Consider the following 11,360-nt stretch of genomic DNA (forward strand, 5'->3'; position numbering starts at 1 on the left):
ACTTCATACAAGAATTACAGGCCAGTCAGCCTAACATCGGTGGTGGGGAAACTTTTAGAGACAATAATCCAGGACAAAATTAATTGGCACCTGGAAAAGTCTGGGCTAATAAATGAAAGTCAGCACGGATTTGTTAGCTGCTAAGATTCTGGACTTGGGTAACGCCGACTTCAATGAGACGAGACAGAGACTGTCCACAGTAAACTGGGCAAATCTGTTAATGAGTAAAACGACTGATGATCAGTGGGAAATGTTTAAAGAAACATTTAACGTGATACAGAATCGGTTTATACCCCTGAGGGGCAAGAACTCTACTTGCCAAAAAATACAGCCATGGACAACTAAAGAGGTAAGGGACAGTATAAGACATAAGGAAAGGGCATACAAAAAGGCAAAAAATGGCACAGATCCTGGCGAATGGGAAAGATACAAAGATCAACAAAGGGTCACAAAACAGATAGTAAGAGCTACAAAAAGAGTGTATGAAAAGAAACTTACAAGGGATATCAAAACCAATACAAAGAACTTTTATAGTTACATTCAAAAAAAGAGGGTGGTCAGGAGCAGTGTTGGCCCCTTAAAAACTGAAAGTGGGGATATTGCCATTGACAATGGGGAAATGGCGGACATGTTGAACAATTACTTTGCGTCAGTATTTACAGTAGAAAAAGAGGTTAGCATGCCGGAAATCCCAAGAAAACTAATATTGAATCGGGGACAGGGACTCGATAAAATTAACATAAATAAAACAACAGTAATGAAGAAAATAATAGCACTAAAGAGTGATAAATCCCCAGGGCCAGATGGTTTCCATCCCAGGGTTTTAAAGGAAGTAGGTGAGCACATTGCAGATGCCCTAACTATAATCTTTCAAAGTTCTCTAGATTCAGGAACTGTCCCTCTAGATTGGAAAATTGCACGTCACTCCACTTTTTAAGAAAGGAGAGAAAAGGAAAGCAGGGAATTATAGACCAGTTAGCCTAACATCTGTTGTGGGGAAAATGCTGGAGTCTATAATTAAGGATAGGGGACTGAACACCTCAAGAATTTTCAGTTAATCTGAGAGAGCCAGCATGGATTTGTGAAAGGTAGGTCGTGCCTGACAAACCTGATTGAATTTTTTGAAGAGGTGACTAAAATAGTGGACAGGGGAATGTCAATGGATGTTATTTATATGGACTTCCAGAAGGCACTTGATAAGGTCCCACATAAGAGACTGTTAGCTAAGATAGAAGCCCATGGAATCGAGGGAAAAGTACAGACTTGGTTAGGAAGTTGGCTGAGCGAAAGGCGACAGAGAGTAGGGATAATGGATAGGTACTCACATTGGCAGGATGTGACTAGTGGAGACCCGCAAGGATCTGTCTTGGGGCCTCAATTATTCACAATATTTATTAACGACTTAGATGAAGGTATAGAAAGTCTCATATCTAAGTTTGCCGATGACACAAACATTGGTGGCATTGTAAGCAGTGTAGATGAAAACATAAAATTACAAAGTGATATTGATAGATTAGGTGAATGGGCAAAACTGTGGCAAATGGAATTCAATGTAAACAAATGTGAGGTCATCCACTTTGTATCAAAAAAGGATAGAACAGGGTACTTTCTAAATGGTAAAAAGTTAAAAACAGTGGATGTCCAAAGGGACTTAGGGGTTCAAGTACATAGATCATTGAAGTGTCATGAACAGGTGCAGAAAATAATCAAGAAGGCAAATGGAATGCTGGCCTTTATATCTGGAGGACTAGAGTTCAAGGGGGCAGAAGTTATGCTGCAGCTATACAAAACCCTGGTTAGACCGCACCTGCAGTTCTGGGCACCGCACCTTCGGAAGGACATATTGGCCTTGGAGGGAGTGTAGCGTAGGTTTACTAGAATGATACCCGGACTTCAAGGGTTAAGTTACGAGGAGAGATTACACAAATTGGGGTTGTATTTTCTGGAGTTTAGAAGGTTAAGGGGTGATCTGATGGAAGTTTATAAGATATTAAGGGGAACAGATAGGGTGGATAGAGAGAAACTATTTCCGCTGGTTGGGGATTCTAGGAGTAGGGGGCACAGTCTAAAAATTAGAGCCAGACCTTTCAGGAGTGAGATTAGAAAACATTTCTACACACAAAGGGTGGTAGAAGTTTGGAACTCTCTTCCACAAAAGGCAATTGATACTCGCTCAATTGCTAAATTTAAATCTGAGATAGATAGCTTTTTGGCAACCAAAAGGTATTAAGGGATATGGGCCAAAGGCAGGTATATGGAGTTAGATCACAGATCAGCCATGATCTTATCAAATGGCGGAGCAGGTACGAGGGGCTAAATGGCCTACTCCTGTTCCTATGTTAAAAGAAAATCGTGTTTGACTAACTTGATTGAAGTAACATGGAGGGTTGATGAGGGTAGTGCGGTTGATGTGTATATGGACTTTAAAAAGGCATTTGATAAAGTACCACAAAATAGACTTGTTAGCAAAATTAAAGCCCATGGGATTAAAGGGACAGTGGCAGTGTGGATACAAAATTGGCTAAGGGACAGAAAGCAGAGCATTGGTGAATGTTTGTTTTTCAGACTGGAGGGAAATATATAGTGGTATTCCCCAGGGGTCGGTATTATATATTAATGACCTGGACTTGGGTATAAAGTGTATAATTTCAAAGTTTGCAGATGACACGAAACTCAGAAATGCAGTAAACAATGTGAAAGATCGTAACAGACTTCAAGGGGATATAGACAGAGTGCTGAAATGGGCAGACACATGGCAGATGAAATTTAACGCATTGGTGTGAAGAGATACAAGTGTAAGGAGAGACAATATAAACTAAATGGTACAATTTTAAAAGACGTGCAGGAACAGAGAGACCTGGGGGTTCACATACACAAATCTTTGAAGGTGGCAGGACAAGTTGAGAAGGCTGTTAAAAAAGCATGTGGGCATTAATTGAGACATAGAGTACAAAAGCAAGGAAGTTATGCTAAACCTTTATAACACACTGGTTATGCCTCAGCTGGTGTATTGTGTTCAATTCTGGGCACCACACTTAATGAAGGATGTGAAGGCCTTTGAGAGGGTGCAGAAGAGATTTACTAGAATGGTTCCAGGGATGAGGAACTTCAGTTATGTGGAGAGACTGGAGAAGCTGGGATTGTTCTCCTTAGAACAGAGAAGGTTAAGGACAGATTTGATAGAGGTGTTCAAAATCACAAACAATTTTGATAGAGTAAATAAGGAGAAACTGTTTCCAGTGGCAGAAGGGTCAGTAACCAATGGACACAGATTTAAAGTGATTGACAAAAAGAGCCAAGGCGGCATGAGGAAAGATTTTTTTTTACGCAGCGAGTTGTTACGATCTGGAATACACTGCCTGAAAGGGCGGTGGAAGCAGATTCAATAGTAACTTTCAAAAGTTACTATTGGATAAATACTTGAAGGGAAAACATTTACAGGGCTATGGGGAAAGAGCAAGGGAATGGAACTAATTCCATAGCTCTTTCAAAGAGCCTGCATAAGCACGATGGGCTGAATGGCCTCCTCCTGTGCTGTATCTACTGCGATACTATGAATTGTGTTTACGGTTGAAATAATTGTGTCAAGCTAGCAAGTTTGAGGTTTGAAAAACGTATTACTCGGGACTCAATGCATGTATAGGGCAACAGCCAGATGATCATTGCTTGCTTTCACATCAATTCAATGGGAGCACTCTCTTCCATTCTACTTTGGTTTGAATAGTGTTGGGCATATTGACACTATTTATATTTTATTCTATCAGTGTAGTAAATGGAGCAATTTGGGATTAAAGGAGCAAAATCTATGATGTTTTTCTCCTGCTATTCTACACAAGAAGAATTACAGCACTAATTCACCCACCCACCCACCCACCCATCCATCCATCAGCCCACCCATCAGCCCACCCACCCACCCACCCACCCATCAGCCCACCCATCCATCCTCCAATGCAATAAATCAGGAACTGTGCTGGTGGATGTCCACCAGATTTTATGTGTGAACTCTCGACAGGAGTTCATTTGGCTGCATAAAACTGAAGGTTGCCAAAAATATTACAATATGTACCAACTTTTGAGCACAAGTAGACAGAATCTGCTACCCTGGTATATGGGGCGGGGAGAATTAGTAACTATGGGGAACTTTTGCCAACATTATTCTGATTTGAGTTCACGCTGCATAACTCAGAAGAAAATCTTGGATGTGTTTTATGATGACAAGATTGAATTCTTGTTTTAAACTCTTGGCAGGTTTGTTTCTGTGCAAGTTTCAGGTGCAGGAATGCACTTTCCACGAGCCACCCACCCAATTTAACACAGTTCAACCAATGGAACTCTTCACTTTATGGAACATTCCATTCTGAAAGGGAACCTATTAAAATTCAAACACAAAATGGAGAGTTTTTTTTTTAAAACTGTGTGACAATCACAGTAGAATTACAGCATCAACTAAATAAGATTTAATTCTCAAAGAACCACCCCGATTTTAGCCTGACGCACCCAATGAGAACAGGTTTGAATCAGCCGCACGATTTTCATCCTCTTTCTGATTTGAGGCTCCAGCAAAGTCAATAGAGAGTTAAATCGGGCAGGGTGTAAATCGGGCCTCTAACCCGAAGGTTTCCCTGTTCTCCCTGGGGGGGGACATTAGGTTAAAGTCAGGGGTTAAAATATTGAATTCTATTTATTGAATTCTATATATGGGCCAAGTGCAGGCAATTGGGACTAGCTTAGTGGTATAAACTGGGCGACATGGACATGTTGGGCCGAAGGGCCTGTTTCCATGTTGTAACTTCTATGATTCTATGATTCTATCTCACTCAGAACCACCTGGAAATACACCGCAGCAGAGTTACACTTTAGGAAGGATGTCGATGTCTTGGAGAGGGTGCAGAGGAGATTTACTAGAATGGTACCAATGTAGAGAAGCTGGGATTGTTCTCCTTAGAGCTGAGAAGGTTGAGGGAAGATTTAATAGGTGTTCAACATCATGAAGGGTTTGACAGAGTAAATGAGAAACTTTTCCCACTGGCAGGTGGGTCGGTAACCAGAGGACACAGATTTAAGGTAATTGGCAAAAGAACCAGAGGGGAGATGAGGAAAAATGTATTTACGCAGCAAGTTGTAATTATCTGGAATGCGCTGCCTGAAAGGGCGGTGGAAGCAGATTCAATAATAACTTTCAAAAGGGAACTGGATAAATACTTGAAAGGGAAAAAAATTACAGAGCTATGGGGAAAGAGCAGGGTGTGGGACTAATTGGATAGCTCTTTCAAAGGAGCCAGCACAGGCACAATAGGCCAAATGGCCTCCTTCTGTGCTGTATGATTCTAAATGGTTCTTTTCCTGCTGATTTCCTCTCACTATCCCCCAAAAGACATTGTCTCTTGCAGAGGGACAGTTCTACGGGCTCTGGTACCTCACTATTCTTCACGTGTGTGCCTAAACAGGTACAGTTTAGTTACTATTCACCCATGGAAGCATCACGGGTGAACCAGGTGCTGCCCTCATCTGATATCCACACTGTTGCATTTTTTCCTCAGGAGTCAACTGATTGTTGCCTTCCCTCACCCAGAGGTGCTGAGACAACTTGTACAACCTCAGTCAATCCCCCAGATGCAATCAACAAATCCATAGGAATTTAAGTATAGGAGTGAAAAAAAAACCCTTGCAGCTCATGGGAAAAGAGCCTGCAGTGTATCTGGCTGCACACAAAAACTAAAAATCACCCACTCCCTCATATCTATCCAATTCTCCCTTTAAATTTTCCAAAATACCCACCTCCATCAGTAACATTAGGTACAGGAGGAGGCCACTCAGCCCCGAGCCTGCTCCGCCATTCACTTAGATCATGGCTGATCTGCACCTCAACTCCATTTACCTGCCTTTGCTCCATATCCCTTACCCAACAAAAATCTATCGATCTCAGTCTTGAAAACTTCAATTGACCCCCAGCACCCACAGCATTTTGGGGGAAAGAGAGTTCCAGATTCCCACTACCCTTTGTGTATGAAAAAGTGCTTCCTGACATCACCCCATGATCAGCTTGGCTCTAATAAAGTGCCGCATAATAGGCTTGTCATCAAGATTGAAGCCCATTAAATAAAAGGGGCAGTAGCAGCATGGATCCAGATTTGGCTAAGTGACAGGAAACAGAGAATAGTGGTGAACGGTTGTTTTTCGGACTGGAGGGAGGTGTACAGTGGTGTTCCCCAGGGGTCGGTGCTGGGACCACTGCTTTTCTTGATATATATTAATGACTTGGACTTGGGTGTACAGGGCACAATTTCAAAATTTGTAGATGACACAAAACTTGGAAATGTAGTGAACAGTGAGGACGATAGTGATAGACTGCAAGAGGATATAGACAGGCTGGTGGAATGGGCGGACACATGGCAGATGAAATTTAACGCAGAAAAATACAAAGTGAAACATTTTGGCAGGAAGAACGAGGAGAGGCAATATAAACTAGAGGGCACAACTCTAAAAGGGGTACAGGAACAGAGAGATCTGGGGGTATATGTGCACAAATCATTGAAGGTGGCAGGGCAGGTTGAGAAAGCGATTTTAAAAAGCATACGAGATCCTGGGCTTTATAAATAGAGGCATAGAGTACAAAAACAAGGAAGTCATGATGAACCTTTATAAAACACTGGTTCGGCCACAACTGGAGTATCGTGTTCAGTTCTGGGCACCGCACTTTAGGAAAGATGTGAAGGCCTTGGAGAGGGTGCAGAAGAGATTTACTAGAATGATTCCAGGGATGAGGGACTTTAGTTACGTGGATAGACTGGAGAAGCTGGGGTTGTTCTCCTTGGAACAGAGACGGTTGCAAGGAGATTTGATAGAGGTATTCAAAATCATGAAGGGTCTAGACAGAGTAGATAGAGAGAAACTGTTCCCATTGGCGGAAGGGTCAAGAACCAGAGGACATAGATTTAAGGTGATTGGCAAAAGAACCAAAGGGTGACATGAGGAAAACATTTTTTTACGCAGCGAGTGGTTATGATCTGGAATGCACTGCCCGAGGGGGTGGTGGAGGCAGATTCAATCATGGCCTTCAAAAGGGAACTGGATAAGTACTTGAAAGGAAAAAATTTGCAGGGCTACGGGGAAAGGACGGGGGAGTGGGACTAGCTGGATTGCTCTCGCAGTGTATCTGGCTTCACACAAAAACTAAAATCACCCACTCCCTCCTATCAATCCAATTCTCCCTCCCGTGCTGTAACCTTTCTATGATTCTAATTTTACCATTATGCCCTCTCATTCTTGATTCCCCCACCAGAGGAAATAGTTTCTCCTCTATCTACCCTCTCCAATCCTTTTAACGTTTTTAAACACCTCGATCAGATTACCCTCAATTTTCTATACTCAGGAGAAAGCAAGACAAGTTTATGCGACCTTACCTTGTAAACTTATCCCTGTAAAGCCCGGTGTCACTCTAAATCGCATGGCAGTCCATTCCGCACATTTACCATCTTCTGAGTTCAGTCTAAAAGCTGTCTGTGCACTTTCCCTCTGTTTAGCTTAAACCCGTGACTCCTGTTTCTAGAGTCTGTGGCCATCTGGAACAAATTACCCGGGTTTAATTCACCCCATTCCCTTAAGAACCTGGGACAAGATCTCCCCTCCCGAGCCTTCTCAACTGAACCCTGACCGAACAGGACTGTCAGCCTCTTCTCACAGCTTCGGTGCCTTAAGCTCAATGTGGGTTTGGGATGCCTGTTTTCAGCACTGCCTCCAATCCGATATTCAGCACCGATCGGAGGCTTTGTCCCCTTTGTGGATTAGTGCTGTTAACAGCTTCGGGGTAGATCATTTTGCGGATAGAGTAAAACGAGCCATTGCCAGTCGGCAGAACGTTTTTACATCTCTCCCCATCGAAATCAACCGGGACAATAAGAGTGGGGAGAGATGTGAAACAGGCTGCCGACTGGCTATCCGCACTAGCAAATCTACCCTTTTGTCCACTAAACATCGGAGGAATGGTTTATATATCTATCTATCTATCTATCTAACTGAGTGTGTGTATATATACATATATATATATATATATACACACACAGATTTTTTTTTAAAGTTGTCCTTTGAAAGCACAGGCGGGTTTCGAAAGCTCTCCACAATGTCTGACACTGAGAATTTCTTGCAGATTTTAGAAAGTTACACTTTCGTGAATCGTAAAACAGTTAATATTCCGCTCGAATGTGATCCCTCGTCCTAACCAGTGCCAACGTACTTTGCATCTACTGTATAAAATAGCGATAAACTTCGAGCTTAAGGCAGCTGCACATGTAACGTGTTGACAATTCCGTCTGGACAAAAATTGCCCACCCCACTATCAAAACTGTTGCCCAGTCGAGCAGTTCGCTTATTTTACTGTCACTCGCTCTTTGAATCACACTTATTATCTTCACTTCTCACTGTTTGGAGAGTGGGTACATTGGCTTTATTATGGAAAATGTACCAAGGTTGAGAAGCCCGTGGCTGCCAGGTGGCTAATGAAATCTAAAACAGGGCAATAAATATGTAGATGGCAGGGAGATTACATGAAACGGTCAATGAGGGAGGGGGGAAAAATGCTTGACCTTCACCAGTCCCCTCCTGCCATAAGGGGTTCGAACCCCCTCTCCCTCCTCTCTGAATCCTGCATTCCAACCAGACGCCAAGAGTCCGAATTAAATTCAGTTTTGCAACCGTTTCCCCCGGTGGATGTTAAATACAGGGTATGAAAGATAACATCTCCCTTGATATCAGAGCAAACGATTTATCCCGGGAGGAGGTGACATCTGTTGGCAGATTCTGGCCAAATATGTTTGAGCTCATTTTAGGACAGAAAAAGAAATCTCTGGGCGAATATGTTTGAGCTCATTTTAGGACAGCACTCGCATTGCGAGTGCTGTCCTAAAATGAGCTCAAACATATTCGCCCAGAGATTTCTTTTTCTGCTTCCCCCGTCTGACAACCAGGTCCTGATGAGTAAAAGGCAGTGTGTGTTATCCTGATTGTCCACAAACCACAATCGAGGCTCTTTCTGATCAACACATTTTAATTTGCCTAAAACACACCACCAGCCTGAAAATTGTTTTCTAAAAAAAAGTATCCATCTCTATTGAATCCAAAAGGAAATTGCTCCACCTGCACGATCTGGTTGCATTCTCACACTCAAGTGATGGATAGAAGCAATGCTTAATTGTAACCGTTTCCTTATTTGAAAGGAACTATCATAGCCCTTAAACCAACACAGTACAGAGGATATATTCCAACTGAAAGCCACGACATTTAGACCAAGTCAAATGAAAAAGTGATGATGCCAACCAGACTCGTATCTCTGGGTTTACACTCCGCGTTAGTTCCGCTGATTACTGTTCCCACACTCGTGTCAATATTGCTCTCACCGACCTCAACTTTCTAGACACATTCTGGCTTCAGTGAGAAAGCCCCCCCTCTCTCCCTCCCTCCCTCCCTCCTCGAGTGCGCCTCAACCATCCTGGGTGAATAGTCCTGGAGAGAACGGTCCCCTTTGAAGCAGCTTTCTGCCAGAATCCAGCCAGCTGAGCTCGCACGCTTGGATTTTACACCACTATTCGGAACGTGAGCACCAATTAAACACACACATCCCACAATAGGCATCCCTATAGCTGCACTTCCAGCATTCACAGACGACACTGCGGATTAAAAACACAACATTGCCTTACCTGAAATGATGTCCTTTTTTTTTTAAAAACAGAAAATCTATTGGATTGGAAAATAGGGAGGCAAAACAAAAAAAAAAGAGGAAAACACGTTTTTTTTTTGCTTCTCCTCGTCAGGCGGAGGTTTGGCTACAAATGAGTTCGCCTCCTGTTGAAAGCAAGTGGCTTTTATAGATAACGTGAGAGGGGCGAGGGGGGCACTGGACTGTTTAACACAACACCGACATACTGCAGCTTTTCAGGAATCCCTCCAGTGAGAGAGCACTGCATCACTGAGTCCTTGTGTCTGATTGGGCACAGGGAAGACGCTGCTTCGAATATGTAATTTAGCAGCAATAAACAGGAGGACCTTTTTTTTTTTCATCTTCCCATCTCTACAATTGTGAGAGTTCCTGCAAGTGACAATCAGGGAGAGAGAGAGAGAGAGATATATATATATATAAAAGAAAAATACCTTCATCTCCCAGCAGTGAGATATCCCCCCCCCAGTTTGCAGGTTACAAATTGAGAATTGTGTGGCATGATTTCCCCCAGGGCCTCAGAACCATCAATAATGTAGCGCACAAATTATATGGGAAAGAGCCAAAGGATTGTGAGAAGGGAAAAATTTCCAATCACTGGTGTCGTTGGATCCCCGTGTTTAAGGTGACCAGATGCTAACCCGAATCAAATTAATGCTCTCTGTCCTGTGCTTTATATAGTCCCCTACCTCAGTTATCAAACCACTAGTGAACGCTGACAAATAGAGTCACACTTGAGTTCATGGAAGTTTATCAGTTCAGATAACGGTGCTCAGCTTGACTGAAGAGTTTGGTTTTTGGAGCTCTTAACTCCACAAGCCAGTACTCCAATTATAGACCCAGTGTGCAATTGGCCGGGAATGTAATGATCATCATGGATTCACCTGCGGGCCAGAAGAGCCATGGCTCAGTGGGCCGCACGTTTGCCTCTGAGGTAGAAGGTTTGTGGGTTCAAGTCCCACTCCAGAGACTTAAGAACAAAATCTAGGCTGACACTCCCAGTGTAGTACTGAGGGAGTGCTGCAATGTCAGAGGTGCCGTCTCTCAGATGAGTCTCACACTGAGGCCCCATCTACCCTCTCAGGTGGATGCAAAAGATCCTGTGACACTCATTGATGAAGAGCAGGGGAGGGAGGTGTCCTGGCCAATATTTATCCCTCAACCAACACCTAAAAAAAACCCTGATTATCACATTACTGTTTGTGGGAGCTTGCTGTGCATAAACTGCTGCATTTCCTACATTACAGCAGTGACTATACTTCATTGGCTGTGAAGCATTTTGAGACATCTTGAGGTTGTGAAAGGTGCTATAGAAATGCAAGTTCTTTCTGCTAAATCAATAAGTCAATACTCCAATCACAGACCCAACGTGCAAGCTTTCTCAATTGGCCAGGAATGTAATCATCATCCTGCGGGGGAGACCAAAACTAGAGATTATAAATATAATACAGTCGTTAATAAATCCACTGGGAATTCAGGAGAAACATGTTTACCCAGAGAGTGGTTAGAATGTGGAACTTGCCACCACAAGGAGTGGTTGAGGCGAATAGCACAGATGCATTTAAGGGGAAGCTAGATAAACACATGAGGGAGAAAGGAATAGAAGGATATGCTGATAGGAGGTAGATGAAGTAGGGTGGGAAGAGGCTCA

General features: G+C 43.0%; 1 protein-coding gene across 2 annotated transcripts in view; it reads right to left on the minus strand.

Annotated features, from left to right (window-relative positions):
• syt1a (synaptotagmin Ia) overlaps positions 1-9,898 on the minus strand; it is a 345,191-nt gene extending 335,293 nt beyond the window's left edge. For both annotated transcript variants that reach the window (XM_067999279.1, XM_067999278.1), the window contains exon 1: positions 9,693-9,898. The gene's annotated coding sequence lies outside the window, so the exon portion shown is untranslated. The remainder of the gene's footprint in view (positions 1-9,692) is intronic.
• Between the last annotated feature and the right edge of the window lie 1,462 nt (positions 9,899-11,360).

The sequence above is a fragment of the Heptranchias perlo genome, chromosome 18 (assembly GCF_035084215.1).
Source record: "Heptranchias perlo isolate sHepPer1 chromosome 18, sHepPer1.hap1, whole genome shotgun sequence".
NCBI lineage: Eukaryota > Metazoa > Chordata > Chondrichthyes > Hexanchiformes > Hexanchidae > Heptranchias > Heptranchias perlo.